The sequence below is a fragment of the Macaca mulatta genome, chromosome 17 (assembly GCF_049350105.2).
Source record: "Macaca mulatta isolate MMU2019108-1 chromosome 17, T2T-MMU8v2.0, whole genome shotgun sequence".
In the NCBI taxonomy this organism is placed as follows: domain Eukaryota; kingdom Metazoa; phylum Chordata; class Mammalia; order Primates; family Cercopithecidae; genus Macaca; species Macaca mulatta.
In genome coordinates, this window is record NC_133422.1 from 36563052 (window position 1) to 36579482 (window position 16431).

The following is a 16431-nucleotide window of genomic DNA, read 5'->3' on the forward strand; positions in this document are numbered from 1 at the left end:
ACCCATGTCTGCATGTCTACATGTTTATCAAACTCACCATATTGTGTGCTTCAAATGGATGCATTTTACTATGTGTAAATTGTACCTTAATAAAGTTGAATTTTTTAAAGAACAAAAGCAACAACAAAAATAAAAAATATTGAGAATCTAACTGGAATTGTATTATTTATACACCATTTTTTGTTGTTGTTGTTTTTGTTTTTTTGTTTTGTTTTGTTTGTTTGTTTTTTGAGACAAGGTGTCACTCTGTCCCAGACTGGAATGCAGCCATACAATCTCGGTTCACTGCAGTCTTGATCAACCAGGCTCAAGCAAGTCTCCCATCTCAGCTTTCCTAGCGACCGGGACCACAGGCAGGCACCACCCCACAAGGGTAATTTTTTTGTTGTTTGTTTGTTTGTTTTTGTAGAGATGGGGTCTTGCTATGTAGCCCGGACTGGTCTCAAACTGAAGTGATCCTCTCACCTCCATCTCCCAAAGTACTGGGATTACAGACATGAGCCACCATGCCTGGCCAGAATTTTTTAAACAACACGATGGGAGTAGAGTGTGGTGGCTTATGCCTGTAATCCCAATGATTTGGGAGGACAAGGCGGGAGAATTGCTTGAGGCCAGGAGTTTGAGATTAGCCCCAGCAACATAGCGAAACCTAAACTCCACAAAAAAATAAAAGCAAAAATAATGATAACTAGCCGGGCATGGTGGCTTGAGCCTGTGGTCCCAGCTACTCGTAAGGTTGAGCGGGAAGGATCGATTGAGCTCAGGAGTTACAGACAAGCCTGGGCACATAATGAAACCTCATCTCTACAAAAAATACAAAAATTAGCCCAGTGTGGTGGCACGCATCTGTACTACAGCTACTTGGGAGGTTGAGACAGGAGAATCGCTTGAACCGAGTAGTTGCAGTGAGCCATGATTGCACCACTGCACTCCAGCCTGGGCTACAGAGCGAGAATCCCTCTGTCTAAAGAACAAGCATGCAAACCAACGAACTAACCCACTGTGGGTTCCCCTCCGGTGTCCTGGTGGGTTTCCTGCTGTCTTCCTCCTTCTGTGTGTGCACTCACAGCAATAAACGCCAGTGGTGTGTGTCTCACACGCATCTCCAGCCCCATCGCCATCTCTCTGAGCTCGACTCTTTTTACAAAAGGCCACTTGACATCTTCACTTGGCAGCTCAAAAGCTCCTTCAACCCAGTGTGCACAAGCCAAACTCTGTATCTTCCCATTCAGAGCAGGTTATGTAAGATCTTGCTTGTCTGAAACATCTTGATTGATTCTACCCTCCCTGATTCTTCTTCTTCTTCTTTTTTTTTTTTTTTTTTTTTTTTTGGAGATGGAGTCTCGCTCTGTCGCGCCGGCTGGAGTGCAGTGGCTGGATCTCAGCTCACTGCAAGTTCCGCCTCCCGGGTTTACGACATTCTCCTGACTCAGTCTCCCGAGTAGCTGGGACTACAGGCTCCCGCCACCTCGCCCGGCTAGTTTTTGTGTGTGTGTATTTTTAGTAGAAACGGGGTTTCACCGTGTTAGCCAGGATGGTCTCGATCTCCTGACCTCGTGATCCGCCCGTCTCGGCCTCCCAGAGTGCTGGGATTACAGGCTTGAGCCACCGCGCCCGGCCCCTCCCTGATTCTTCAGTGAAACTTTGGTTGGATATGAAATTTTAGGTGGGAAATCCATTTCCCTTGAAATTTTGAAGACATTTTCTGTTATTTTCTAGATTTAACTGCTGCTTTTGAGACGTCTGATTTTTGAGACCTGTTGAATCCTAGCCCTTTGCATGTGACTTTTCCTTTCTTTCTCTTTCTCCCTCTCTCTGGAATCTTTTAGAATCTTCTCTTTATCACCAGCACTCTGAAATTTTATGGTGATACGTCTCACTGACAACATGCCTCTAATTTTCTTATGTTTTATCCTTCTTTCCATCTTTTAGATTATTGCTTTCTTTTCTGGGAGATCTTCTCAACTTCATTCTCAAATGTCCATGGAGATTTTTGTTTCTTCTCTCATGATTTTAATTTCAAAAAACCCTGTTGTCTCTGAGTATTCATTTTTAAAAGTATCCTATAATTAATGTATGGGTAAAATTCCTTCTATCTCTCTAGGGATATTGATAGATATTTTTGGAAAGTCTCATTTGTGGCATAAACTATTTTCTCCAAGTTGGCTTATGTTAACTCCTCCAGCAAGACTTTTTGATCATCTCCTTTCCAACACATGTTAAGGTGCTTGGTTGAAATAGATACTAATGTAAAGTTTTCACCTTTAGTAACTCAGTTCTTGTAAGGATCTAGGGGTCGGCATGGTATTATACCAGTTTATGAAAAGGGGAACCGATGCCCAGGTACACTAAGCTGCCTGGGAATACAGCCCAGGCATTCTGGATCCAGACCTATCTCTCTTGTGACACACTTCAACACCCAACTGGTCGCTCATTAGCATCTTTCATTTTTTGGTGTTCTCTTTGTCTCTCCTACTGAAGCTGAACCTCAGTGAGGGCAGGAAGTATGCCATTTTTATTTCAATTCAATTTCTCTAGGGAACTGTAGATTCATTTATTCATTAGCAAAATCGAGATCATAATATCCGACTGACGAGGTTGTTGCAAGGACTTGCAATGGAAAGCTCATGGAAAGTGCTGTAGGCCCTTGGGCAGACAGAACTCCTGAGGGCTCACCTTGCAGGCCTCTCCTGACCCTCACTGTGTTCCCAGGGGCTCCCCAGAGCGCTCCCTGAACCCCTCCCCTCATCTTCCTTCCCCTAAGGCTTCCTGGGCAGCCCATGCCCACTATCCTCACACTCTGCTTCTCTTTTTGCCTCAAGTGGGCATCCTACAGAGCCAAGCTGCTCTGTTGTGGACCCTGAAGACTCCTTAGAAGTAGATACACCCGCAGAGCCAGCCCAACCCTCAAAACCCATTGCTTACGTGAAACCCTTGAGACCGGAGGCCCCAACTGGCACAGAGTCGGCTCCTCCTGCAGAAAGAGGTCGGTGGCGGGGAGGAAGCCCGCGGGCAGGGCGAGGCCGTGGTAGAGGGCATGGGCCCCGCAGGGAAGCTGGCCAGAGACAGGGGGCAGAACGCTTGCTGGGACCAGACATGCACATCCAATTGCACCAACATGGAGAGCCAGGCCACCAGGGGGAACCGGAAATCAGGCAGACCTCAGCCTTCTCTTTTCCTGGAACAGCTCCTGTGCCTAGAACTGTGGAAGGCCCAGGACCCGAAGTAGCCCAGCCTGAGATGGGGCATCAGGAGCCGCCCCCTGTCTTTGGCCCTGAGGCTGTTGCCTGGGAACCCATGTTGATCCTCTATCCCTGCATCAGGTTTAGGACTCTGTGTGGCTCAGATGTTTTACAGGTCATTCAAACCCCCAGTGGCACCTATGTGCAAGGGGTCCCCGTGTTCATCACCGACATTGCATACTGACGTTTATCTGTCACCCACATTGTTCCCAGCCTCCCTTTCTTACACCTGGACTTTCCCCCACCCCCAAACTCCAGCCCCATTTCGGCTTCACTCCTCCCCTCGGGAACCCTCACTTTGTGTTGTCAGGATGGAGCCTCTATGCACTCCTCCCAGGACCTTGACAGTAGTCCATCTGCTTCCAATGCCCCTCTGGCCCTTGCTTTGTACTTTCTGTCAAAGTTGCACATGCATGGAGTTCCTCAATGCTTTTTAAAATAAGCCAGCAGTTCCCCTAATCTTACTGTGCTTATATTAAAAGCCAATAGAGATACTTGGGATGAAAAACAAGGTTGTCGGAATCCAAAGTTATGTTGATGGTTTGAATCACAGAATAGATAGGACTGAGGAAAATATCAGTAAAAACTAGATGTTTAGGCAAGAGAGAGATGGACAGTGCGACAGAACAATCATTCTGAGGACCAGAGGTCATCTAACATGGAGCTCTCCCGGGAGAGCCAGAACATTTGTGTGACAGCAAAATACAAGGAAATCGTGGCTAATGATTTCTCCCAATGGAAGAAATATATGAATCCTGAGCAGGATACAAGAAGAACACCCATTGAGAGTATGAGGTATGGTGAAGAGAACATTGCAAAAGCTGCCTGAGAGCTGAGACCTACAAGGAAAGCAGAACCAGGGTGATGTTAGACTTTGCCTGGCAGCATGGATGACTGTGGAAAGCAATGGTGCAATATCCTCACAGCTTCGAGAGGAAAATCACTCTGAATCTACTGTTCTATGAGCAATCAAAGAAATTGTTGGAGACCATCCTGGCTAACACGGTGAAACCCCCTCTCTACTAAAAAATACAAAAAACTAGCCGGGCGAGGTGGCCGCGCCTGTGGTCCCAGCTACTCGGGAGGCTGAGGCAGGAGAATGGCGTAAACCCGGGAGGCGGAGCTTGCAGTGAGCTGAGATCCGGCCACTGCACTCCAGCCTGGGCTACAGAGCGAGACTCCATCTCAAAAAAAGAGAAATTGTTGGAGAGAGAAGGAGGCAGGCAGTGTCAGCTAAAGGGCAAGGCCACATGAAGGGAGAAATGGCATACAGAAAAAGGAGAAAAAGGCAGAATCCTACTCAGACTGGGCCTGAAGCCTGTGCTTCCCCTGAACTTAGAGTACACAACTTATAATGTGCAAGCTGCTAAACTCCCTTATTGTACAAGGTGATTTGAAAGGATCTGTTATGCACAGTGAAAGTATAAGTCATGTTTTTCAGCCAGGAAAAAGCCAAACCAGACAACCTGGAAGAAGTGGGATGCAACAAGAGTCAGTAAGCAAGGGAATTAGGAAACTGTATTATTAAGTCTAGATAACTATGATTCTGGAAGAAACATGGATGGCCTAGAATTAAAATCCCAGAAGACTTTAACATAGACATGTGGGGCATGAGAAAATTCAGAAGGAGCTAGAAGTTACTGAAGTTCTTGTCTAGAGCCTGGAAATGATATAGTGGCTGAATATAAGAGCAATGAAACTCTAGTCTCTGACACATTTTTAAGTCTCAATGTAGTTATCCATTGGGAACCACTAAATGAATTGGAATAGAATCTAAAATTTCAAACAGATTGAGGAAAAAGGGGATCAAAGAACATTTGATGAATCAAACAAAAGGTGTGTGTGGGGGGGTTGGGTTTAACAGAAACAAGGAGAGTGCATGACTCACTGAAAATGCTAAATAAGGAATCAGTAAATTGATGGCAGTGCTCTTGGCTTCTTCCTGGCTTTAATGGGAATATTTTAAATGTTTCACCATTAACCAAGATGTTTGCTGCAAGTTTCTCATAGATGTTTAAGTTGAGGTAGTTCCTATCTTTTCAAGTTTGATAAAAGGCGTATTGTGAATTGGATTTTGTATTTTATTAAGTAGGGTTTTATTAGCTGCTTTTCACTCATTTGTAAAATGTCTAAGTAAAATAAAGACAACCTGTTACATCAATAATTTTTTTCTTGTGTATTCAATCCTTTTAAATAAACCCTTCTGTTGGGCTTATTTTATACTACAGTCCTTTTACTAAAATTTCACAAATTCCAAATATAAAATGTGTTTACCGAAACCAGAAAAAAAAGGTAGAAAAATAATGTCTACCGTCTCGGTTCTCCATTCTTATTGTATCTTTCCCCAGAATCACACAATCTATACAAACAGAAGTGTACATTAAGAGCATCATTTGTGCCTTGATTTTACAAACACTTGGCATGCCATCTGCCAGGGGTCATGTTGAAGTGGCTATAGGGTCCAGGCAGGTAATGCAGGTGTGGTCAGGACCAACACCTCTGTGGAGACCATGCCTCTCCAAAAAAGGCACAGACGACTTCGTATTGAACCATGGCATGGATCACAATGAACACTGTGCAGTGGGAGCTGCTTCTTGGCTTGCAACTGGGGTCTGTCACCCCAAAGCCAAAGAACTCTTGCAGTCATCCTACACACATGTGCCACTATCTTCTTGCTGTATATCTGTCTGAAAGAGGGACAGGCTTTAGGTTGTGCAGGTGATGGTCTGCTGATAGGCTGCTTCCAGGATGTTTCTACCACCAGAATACTTCACTGAACATTTGTACATGGAGTAAGACGGTCTCATTCAGTCACCCAGGCTGGAGTGCAATGGTGCAGCTCACTGCAGCCTGTACCTCCTGAGCTCAGGCGGTCTTCCCACATCAGCCTGCTAAGTAGCTGGTACTACAGGCAGGGACTAAGACCCTTTGGTCATTTCTCATGGTTTATTTATTTATTTATTTATTTATTTATTTATTTAGAAACAGTGTCTCATTCTTTCACCCAGGCTGGAGTGCAGCGGCTTCAGCTTACTGAAACCTCTGCTCCCCGGGTTGCAGTGATTCTCATGCCTCAGCCTCCCAAGTAGCTGAGACCACAGTCTTGTGCCACCACGCCTGGCTTATTCTGTATTTTTAGTGGAGACTACTAATGCCCAACCCGTTTAAAGCCATTTAGGTTGTACCTTTTTCCTCTAATTCTTCTTTTCATACAATGCAGCCTCAGACAAACCTCTTCTTTCAGAATAGTTGTTCCACCAGAATTTCCGTAGAATTGGTATTATTTCTTCAATGAATATTTGGTAGAATTAACCAATAAAGCCATGCCTGTGGCAGCATTCTCTTTTGGAAGATTGCATAATACTATATTACTTCATATATAGTGTAAGGACTACAAGGATATGCTTTCAGTTCCTCTCTCCTTGCGGCTTTGGTTGTTATAGATTTTATTTTTCATATGTTCTAAAACCCACTATATATTACTTACTGTATTTGCTTTAGACAATTATCTTACATACTAATGTTGGGAGGATTGAATGCATGAAGATGTGAAAAGTACTGAAAACAATGCTTAGCACAGGGCAGTGTCCAAGAGATGTCAGCTATTGTTAGCTGATATATGTTTCTGATCTATTTTCATCAACTAATTCACCTATTCTTTTGCCAATACCATACCATTTTGATAGCTGGAAAAGGCTTAAATCACTATTCTTTTTTATGGCTTTTTTCCCCCTAAAAATTAATTCTCCATATAAAATTTAAAACAAACCACTTTCAAGAAAGGAAAAAAAAAAGCAGCTTTCATTTTAACAAATGATATCAAAACAAATTGGATACCCATAACTAAAAATATAAATGTCAACCTTTACTTTGAAATCTACACAAAAATTAACAAAAATGATTTGTTAACCTATAGGTAAAAGCAAAAACTATAAAACTTCTAGAAGAAAATATTGCAAAATTCTTCATGACTTTGGAGTAGGCAAAGATTTCTTAGATGAGACACAAAAAACATGAATTGTACAATAAAGCATTGATGCATTTTATGCAATGGGCACTGTGATTTGCCACCAGACTCTTCTTCAGAAATAAAAGATTTGTGATCTCTAGCTGTGAGAATTGCCACCACTTGACAGTCCTCAGATCTTGCAGATGGTTGCTAAGAGACTGTCTTGGCTGGAGACACTACCCGTCCTTACCCACAGGCACATCCATTCACCAGGAAGCTTGCATCCAACGATGTTCATTGGGGACATTAAAGCCTGGCCCTGTTGCCACAACTCAGAACCGTTCTAGTAGGTCACTTTACCGTCAGAACATCCCATGGGGTCCGGGGAGGCACAGTATTGAGAATGTGTGGTCCTGTTTCTTTCCCTCCCACATCCCTAAAAGGCACACCTCATACTCTAATTTCCATCTCAGTGTTGGTTTCCTGGGAATTCCAGCTTGAGACACTGGGCTTATTAAAATTAAAATCTGTTCTTTGAAGAAAATGAAAAGGCAAGCCATAAACAGGTAAAATACATTCACAATACATATATTAATCAAAGAGCTGTATCTATAATGCTCAAAGAACTCTTACAACTCAATAATCGAAAGTCAACCCAATAAGGGCCAGACACAGTGGCTCACGTCTATAATCTCAGCATTTTGGGAGGCCAAGGTGGGCAGATCGCCTGAGGTCAGGAGTTTGAGACGCGCCTGACCAACATGGCAAAATCCTGTCTCTAATAAAAATATAAAAGTTAGCCAGGCGTGGTGGTGGGCTCCTGTAGTCTCAGCTACTCAGGAGGCTGAGGCAGGAGAATTGTTTGAACCCAGGAGGCAGAGGTTGCAGTGAGCCAAGATTGCACCATTGGAGTGACCCGAGATAGTGCTATTGAACTCCAGCCTGGGTGACAAGAGCAAAACTTTGACTCAAAAAAAAAAAAAAAAAAAAAAAAGGTGACCTCAATAAAAAAAGTAAAAGTTTAGAACAGAAACTTCTCAAAAGTATCTATGGGTGTGGTGAGTGGGCACATGACACTCCAATAAAGATGACAATATGCAAATAAATATGGAGCATCCTGTGGTGCCAGGGAGCAAGGAGCAGCCCGAAAGGAAACCCAACCAAAAGCCACAGTGATGGGGGGTGACAAAAGGACACAGAAGTCAACTAAAGGAGCTCCCAATGGCCAAAGCTGGAAACTTTGAGTAACAAAATAATTAACTAAATATTTAATAATTAAATATTTAAGTAAAATATTTAACAAAATAATTAGTTAAATTATTAAATAATTCATCCCCTGAAGTATTGGATTATAAACCAAAGTATACAATAGATGTCCATAAGTCCATACTGATATAAATAAATGATTAAATAAATTAACACATGGGGAAGATTAGGAAAATCTTTCACAAACAGGAGAACTCCAAATAATTTAGGTAGCTATTCCCCTGCAACGAGATAAAGCATACCTTTCCTTTTTAAAAGTATAGACTATTGGTAGTGACTTCCAAAAAGTACAGTAGAGAAGGAGATGGGAAAATCACTTTATGGTGGAGAAACCTAATCAACACTACCCCAACCAGGTGACAGGGACTAATACCAGCAGTGATAAGCCATGTTGATGATGTGTGTTCTAGACATGATGGGATGGGAATGGCACTTTCCCTCTGCAATCTTCCTTACAAAAACGTAGAATTCCAGTAAGATCATAAGGAATACATCAGACAAATTTCAGGAGAGGACATCCTACAATGTATCTGACCAGTATTCAAAGTGTCAAGGTCATCAAAAACAAGGCAAGTGTGAGAAACTGTTGCAGCCAAGAGGAGCCATCACTAATTGTAAATTGGTACCCTGGATGGGGTCGTGGGACAGAACAGGTATGTTAAGTCAAACTCAAGGAAATCAGGACCAAACATAGACTTTAGTCCCTAATGATGTATTATATTGATTAATGTATCAACAATTATTATTGCCATAATAATTATGACAGATGTACCACACCTTAAGATTCTAGGAACGGGGTAAATTTAGGGCAGATGAGGACCAGATTTTTGTGTTTTCTCCAACTTTTCTGTGAGTCTGAAACTATTCTAAAAAAAAGAAAAACAGTTTAAAAAATCTATTAAACACATCATTACTCTTCAAGGAAAGGCAAGTTAGAACCTCAATGAAACACCACTCCACAGGCACTAGAGTGGCTTAGAGAAAAAGAATCAGAAAGATTTTTCTTTTTTTTTTTTTTTTGTAGAGATGGGGTCTTGTTATGTAGCCCGGGCTGGTCTCAAACTCCTGTGCTAAAGTGATCGTCTCACCTTCATCTCCCAAAGTTCTGGGATTACAGACATGAGCCACCATGCCTGGCCAGAATTTTTTAAACAGCACTATGGGAGCAGGGTGTGGTGGCTTATGCCTGTAATCCCAGTGATTTGGGAGGCCGAGGCGGGAGGATTTCTTGAAGCCAGGAGTTTGAGATTAGCTCAAGCAACATAGTAAAACCTAAACTCTACAAAAAAATAAAAACAAAAATAATGATAATTAGGCGGGCATGGTGGCTTATGCCTGTGGTCCCAGCTACTCGTGAGGTTGAGCGGGAAGGATCGCTTGAGCTCAGGAGTTCCAGATAAGCCTGGGCACATACCTAAACCTAATCTCTACAAAAAATACAAAAATTATCCTGGTGTGGTGGCGCGCATCTGTATTCCAGCTACTCCGGAGGCTGAGACGGGAGAATCACTTGAACCGATTCTGCTGTTTCCACCTCCCAAGTAGCCGCAGTGAGCCGATATCACGCCACTGCACTCCAGGCTGGGCTACAGAGCAAGGACCCGTCTCTCTAAAAAACAAGCATGCAAACCAACCAACTAATCCACTGTGGTTTCCCCTCCAGCGTGCAGGTGTGTTTCCTGCTGTCTTCCTCCGCCCGTGTGTGCACCCACAGCAATAAATGCCAGTGGTGTGTGTCTCACACCCATCTCCAGTCCCATCGCCATCTCTCTGAGCTCGGCTCTTTTTACAAAAGGCCACTTGACATACTCACTTGGCAGCTCAAAAGCTCCTTCAGCCCAATGTGCACAAGCCAAGCTCCATATCTTCCCATTCAGAGCAGGTTCTTCATCCACCTCTGTCTGAATGAACGAGCTGCCAAGACTGCAATCTCTTCTCCAAGGGCTATCCACACTCGGTCTCGCATTTTCTTGTAAATTTCTCTCCCACCAAGGAAGTTTCTCCTCCTATGCCTCCCACAGTCCTAGTCTAATAGAACCTTGGGCCCAACCCCGAGGGCTGCAATAGCCTTTGTGCCTCTCCTGGGTTATTCTGTGCACCCGGGGTTGGCTCTCCTTCACAGCCAGGCTGGTCATTTGGAAATGTTAACTCACTGCAGGACACCGTTCCATGGTTTTCTGCTGGCTTGGAACAAGACCAGCTCCTGCGTGGCCCCTGCCTCCACCTGACACCACCTCTGGGTCTGGCCCTGACCTCCTCTCCATTTCCAGAATGGGCCGGGCTCCCTTCCAGTCCGGGTCTCAGCACGCTTTCTTCACTCCGCTGCCTCTCTCCCTGCTTCTCCCAACCCGGTTCAGGTTGACTAATTTCAAATTTTATATTCCAGATTTCAGCCCAAATTTCCCCCCTTTGGATGCTTTCCTTGACCATGCTCAGATCTAATCTAATCAGATCTTCCTATTAGCCAGTTTCAGGGCACCACACCTCCCTTTTGGTGGCACTTAAATGTAATTACGCATTTTTCCTCAATGATTAGATTAATCAATCAACCATTGACTCTGTAAATGGCGGCATGTCAGCAGTGCCCCATTTGACAGGCAGGGGACTGGCCCAATGTAAATTCCAAGCTCAGCCAGGCCCGCCCCAGCCGGCCCCGCTCTGACCACGCCTGTCTCTTACGTGATTGCCTTGCTGCCACATAAGAGCGACCGCGCTGGGCCTCGAGCAGTCGGCTTTCTGCTGGGCTCCGAGACAGAACCTGCTGCGCCCGCCTGCCCGCCTGCCCGCCTGCCCGCCTGCCCGCCTGCCCGCCTGCCCGCCTGCCCGCCTGCCCGCCTGCCTGCCTGCCTAGGGTAGGACGAGTTCAGAGCTATAGCCGTGAACCTGTTGACACCTCCAGCTCCTTTGGCCTCTCTCCTTCGAAGTCTCCTAATTTTAAGATCTCCGGGGCGAGCTCTAGGAAGATCAGGTGTGTGTGTGGGTGTCCCTGAGGGGTGAATAGGGCTTGGATGGGTGCAGTTGGGGACAGAATCCTCATTCCCCTAGAAAGGCCATGGCCACACCCTGCCTTCTTACCCCTGTCTTCCTAAATCCGTTCTCTGTCCCCACCTTCCTTCCTTCTTCCCCTGAGGAGGAATCATTCCTCCAAAAGGCCTACTTTAGTCTCCCCTCTCCTAGCTTTGCCTGTAGGAACGGGGATAAATTGAACCTCCTGTAGGCCAATCCCTGCTGGCTACTAGCGTCCCCTCGGAAACACATTTAAGGTATGGAAGGAAGTCTCCCACAACCACAGCCCCCGACCCCAATCCCCACCTTCACACGGTCCTCTTGGGTGGCACCGTGGGCTTGGTCGGTGCCCAAGTAGCCAAGCGCTCGGAGGCCTGTGGGCATTGGAGGCCCTGGAGGAGGTTGTGTGGTGGAGGTCTGCATTGCTGCCTGGCACTCAGGGAATGAGGCTGTGGTTTAACTGTACTGATGTGTTTTTCTCCCCACCCCCTCCCGCAGATTCCTCATGGAACCAAGGCATTCAAAGCGACTGCGCCTCATGGCCCCTAATCAAGGTACATCAAACGTCTGCCACCCTCTTTTTAATTTTTTTCTGGGTTTTTACTGACTTACAGAACTTAGAGAGGCAAATGTGGCATGCTATGAAACGTAGCAGCTCCTGCTCCTTCTCAGTCTCCCACATCTTTGGGAACACCACCTCCATCTGTGTAGCCAATTCTTTCAGCATTCTTTCTCATTCTTTAAATAACATGCCTACACTACTGCTATTTCTTTTTTCATTTAGAGTTTAATTATGGTCTTCCCTCTAGGGTAGAGAGATATTTAGCTGTAGTTTACACATTACCACCACCACCACTAATTACCCAAGTGTCATGCCACACGTACCCCAGGACATACACCCTCTGTCCCTCCCCCACAACCCAGAAGGGGAGAGAATATTGGGAGGATTACTTTCCACTTCTTGCATAACTTGAATTTTCCAGAACTTAATACTTACCTTGTGTTACTATGGGCTTACTTATCACTAGTTCATTCTCCAATTCTTACCCAATTGTTTAAATTCAAACTCAATCAAGTGTTCTCTGTTTTCACCTTCTCACAGCCTGTTTCAACATGGGCTGTTCGTTGTAAGTCAGCTCCCAGCTTCCACATCATCTGGGAAATTACGTTCCCTTTTTATAATTGTATCCCATTTCCCAAATCTGGTGTCTTTTTTTTTTTTTTTTCTTGTTGTACTATTTCTCTGTAGTGGAGCAAGTCCTCACACTACATCTTCATCTATGATAGATCTGTACTTCCACCTTGTTCTTTTCTGTAGGAATTGGAATTTTATGGCTATTGCCACATTCTTCTCCGTCATACACTGAGTGTCCTAAATCTTTTAATCTTGTCTAGTTTGATAGATGCAAAACAATAAAGCATCCATTGAAAGGAAATTATTTAAGATCTTGCTTGTCTGAAACATGTTCATTCTATCCTCCCTGATTCTTAAGTGAAACTTTGGTTGGATATGAAATTTTAGGTGGGAAATCCATTTCCCTTGAAATTTCGAGGACATTTTCTGTTATTTTCTAGATTTAACTGCTGCTTTTGAGACGTCTGATTTTTGAGACTTGTTGAATCCTAGCCCTTTCCATGTGACCTTTCCTTTCTTGCTCTTTCTCCCTCTCTCTGGAATCTTTTAGAATCTTCTCTTTGTCATCAGCACTCTGAAATTTTATGGTGATATGTCTCAGTGACAATATGTCTCTAATTTTCTTATATTTTATCCTTCTTTCCATCATTTTTTATTTTTGCCTTCTTTTCTGAGAGATCTTCTCAACTTCATTCTCAAATTTCCGTGGGAATTTTTGTTTCTCCTCTCATAATTGTAATTTCAAAAGCCCTATTTTCTCTGAGTATTTATTTTTTTAAGTATCCTATAATTAATTTATGGGTAAAATTCCTTCTATCTCTCTAGGGATATTAATTATAGATATTTTTAGAAAGTCTCATTTGTGGCATAAACTATTTTCTCCCAGTTGGCTTTTCCTGTGTTATTGTTCTGTCTCTAGTGTTAGAGCCTTACCTCTGATGTTTGGTGATCTCTGATTGTTGCTTATGTTTTAAATAAAATCGGACCCAGGAAGAAGCTGATGCCAGCTCCAAGCCCATGGGTAGGGCTAGCTGATTGAGTTCCACAGCATTCATATGTTTGGGCTTTCAAATTGGGCAATAAGAGGGTGGGTATGGTGGCTCATGCCTGTAATCCCAGCACTTTGGGAGGCCGAGGGGGGCAGATCACTTGAAGTTAGGAGTTCAAAACCAGCCTGTCCAACATGGCGAAATGCTGTCTCTACTAAAAAACAAACAAACAAAAAAAGCCAGGCATGGTGGTGGGTGCCTGTAATCCCAGCTATTTGGGAGGCTGAGACAGAAGAATCACCTGAACCCAGGTGACAGAGGTTGCAGTGAGCCGAGATGGGGCCACTGCACTCCAGCCTGGGCAACAGAGTGAGACTCCATCTCAAAAAAGGAAAAAAAAAAAAAAAAAAAGGCAACACCAGATGTGAGTTTCGTGGGACTCTTCCTAAGCAGGTTTCCCAGGGAAGAATCTTTACATGATCGTAAATGCCTACTCTTTCACTGATAAAATTTCTATAGAAATTTGTCTAGTCCCAGGCTTCCCATTCTGTTCCATTTCTCAATGCTGTATCTGTCTGAACACCTCCCCTCCCGGCTAAGCTATCCTATAGCCACCATAGGCTTTTTTCCTCCTGGGAGCCATGCAACTACCCCATGACCCTCTGTCCCCTGTAATCCTCTCCCTCCCTGCTATCCCTACTAATCCTCTCCTGCCTTTGCCTTGCAAATCCCATCCATCATCCTTGATCACCCAGCTTATGTCATCTCCTCCAGCAAGACTTTTTGATCATCTCCTTCTCAACACATGTTAAGATGCTTGCTTGAACTAGATACTAATGTAAGCATTTCACTTATAGTAACTCAGTTCTTGTAAGGACCTAGAAGTCGGCATGTTATTATACCAGTTTATGAAAAGGGGAACTGATGCCCAGGTAAATTAAGCTGCCTGGGAATACAGCCCAGGCATTTTGGATCCAGACCCACATCCCTTGTGACACCCTTCACCTCCTAACTGGTCGCTCATTAGCATCATTCATTTTTTGGTGTTCTGTTTGTCTGTCCTACTGAAGTTGAACCTCAGTGAGGGCAGGAAGCATGCCATTTTTATTCCAATTCAATCTCTCTAGGGAACTGTAGACTCGTTAATTCATTAGCAAAATGGAGATCATAATATTCGACTGACAAGGTTGTTGCAAGGACTTGCAATGGAAAGCTCATGGAAAGCACTGTAGGCCCCTGGGCAGACAGAACTCCTGAGGGCTCACCTTGCAGGCCTCTGCTGACCCTCATTCTGTTCGCCGGGGTTCCTATGGGCCCTCCCTGAACCCCTCACCTCATCTCCCTTCCCCGAAGGCTTCCTGAGCAGCCCATGATCAGTCTCCTCACACTCTGCTTCTTTTTTTGCCTCAGGTGGGCGTCCTACAGAGCCATTCTGCTCTGTTGTGGACCCCGAAGACTCCGTGGAAGTCCAGTCCACAGAGAGCCACGCAGAGCCAGTCCAACCCTCCAAACCCATTGCTTACGTGAAACCCTTGAGACGGGAGCCCCCAGCTCGCACAGAGTCGGCTCCTCCTGCAGAGAGAGGCCGGCGGAGGGGAGGAAGCCGGCTGGCTGGGCGAGGCCGTGGTAGAGGGCGTGGGGCCCGCAGGAATGCTGGCCAGAGACAGGGGGCAGAACACTTGCTGGAACCAGACATGCACATCCAACTGCACCACCATGGAGAGCCAGGCCACCAGGGGGAACCGGAAATCAGGCAGACCTCAGCCTTCTCTTTTCCTGAAACAGCTCCTGTCCCTGGAACTGTGCAGGAAGGCCCTGGCCCTGATGTGGCCCATCCTGAGGTGGGGCATCAGGAGCCACTCCCTGCCTCTGGCCCTGAAGCTAATGCCCGGGAGCCCATGTTGACGATCTATCCCTGCATCGGGTTTAGGGCTCTGGGTGGCTCAGCTGTTTTACAGGTCATTCAAACCGCCAATGGGACCTATGTTCAAGGGATCCCAGTGTTCGTCGCCAACATTGCATGCTGATGTCTATCTGTCACTCACATTGTTCCCAGCCTCCCTTTCTTCCACCTGGATTTTCCCCCGGCCCCAAATCCAACCCCATTTCTGCTCCACTCCTCCCCTCCCATCCCAATCGAAGCCCTCACCTTGTGTTGTCAGGATGGAGCCTCCACGCCCTCCTCCCAGGGTCCTGACAATAGTCCACCTGCTTCCAATGCCCCTCTTGTCCCTGCTTTGTACCTTCTGTCAAAGTTACACATGCATGGAGTTCCTCAATGCTTGGTAAAACAGGCCAGCAGCTCCCCTAATCTTACTGTGCTTATATTAAAAGCCAATTAGAGATACTTGGGATGAAAAACAAGGTTGTTGGAATCCAAAGTTATGTTGATGGTTTGAATCACAGAATAGATAGGACTGAGGAACAAATCTGTAAAAACTGGATGTTTAGGCAAGAGAGAGATGGACAGTGAGACAGAACAGTCATCCTGAGGACCAGAGGTCATCTAACATGGAGCTCTCCCGGGAGAGCCAGAACATTTGTATGACAGCAAAATACAAGGAAATCGTGGCTAATGATTTCTCCCACTGGAAGAAATATATGAATCCTGAGCAGGATACAAGAAGAACACCCATTGAGAGTATGAGGTATGGTGAAGAGAACATTGCAAAAGCTGCCTGAGAGCTGAGACCTACAAGAAAAGCAGACTTTAGGGTGACGATAGACTTTGCCTGGCAGCATGGATGACTGTGGAAAGCAATGGTGCAATATCCTCACAGCTTCGAGAGGAAAATCACTCTGAATCTAGTGTTCTATGAGCAATCAAAGAAATGGTTAGGGAGA

At 45.0% G+C, this 16431-nt stretch overlaps 2 pseudogenes; both read left to right on the forward strand.

Annotated features, from left to right (window-relative positions):
- Nucleotides 1-3426, forward strand: part of LOC100425490 (proline-rich protein 20E pseudogene) — a 32623-nt pseudogene extending 29197 nt beyond the window's left edge.
- Nucleotides 3427-3900: 474 nt separating this feature from the next.
- LOC697783 (proline-rich protein 20E pseudogene) lies at nt 3901-15614 on the forward strand (annotated as a pseudogene).
- The last annotated feature ends 817 nt before the right edge of the window (nt 15615-16431 follow it).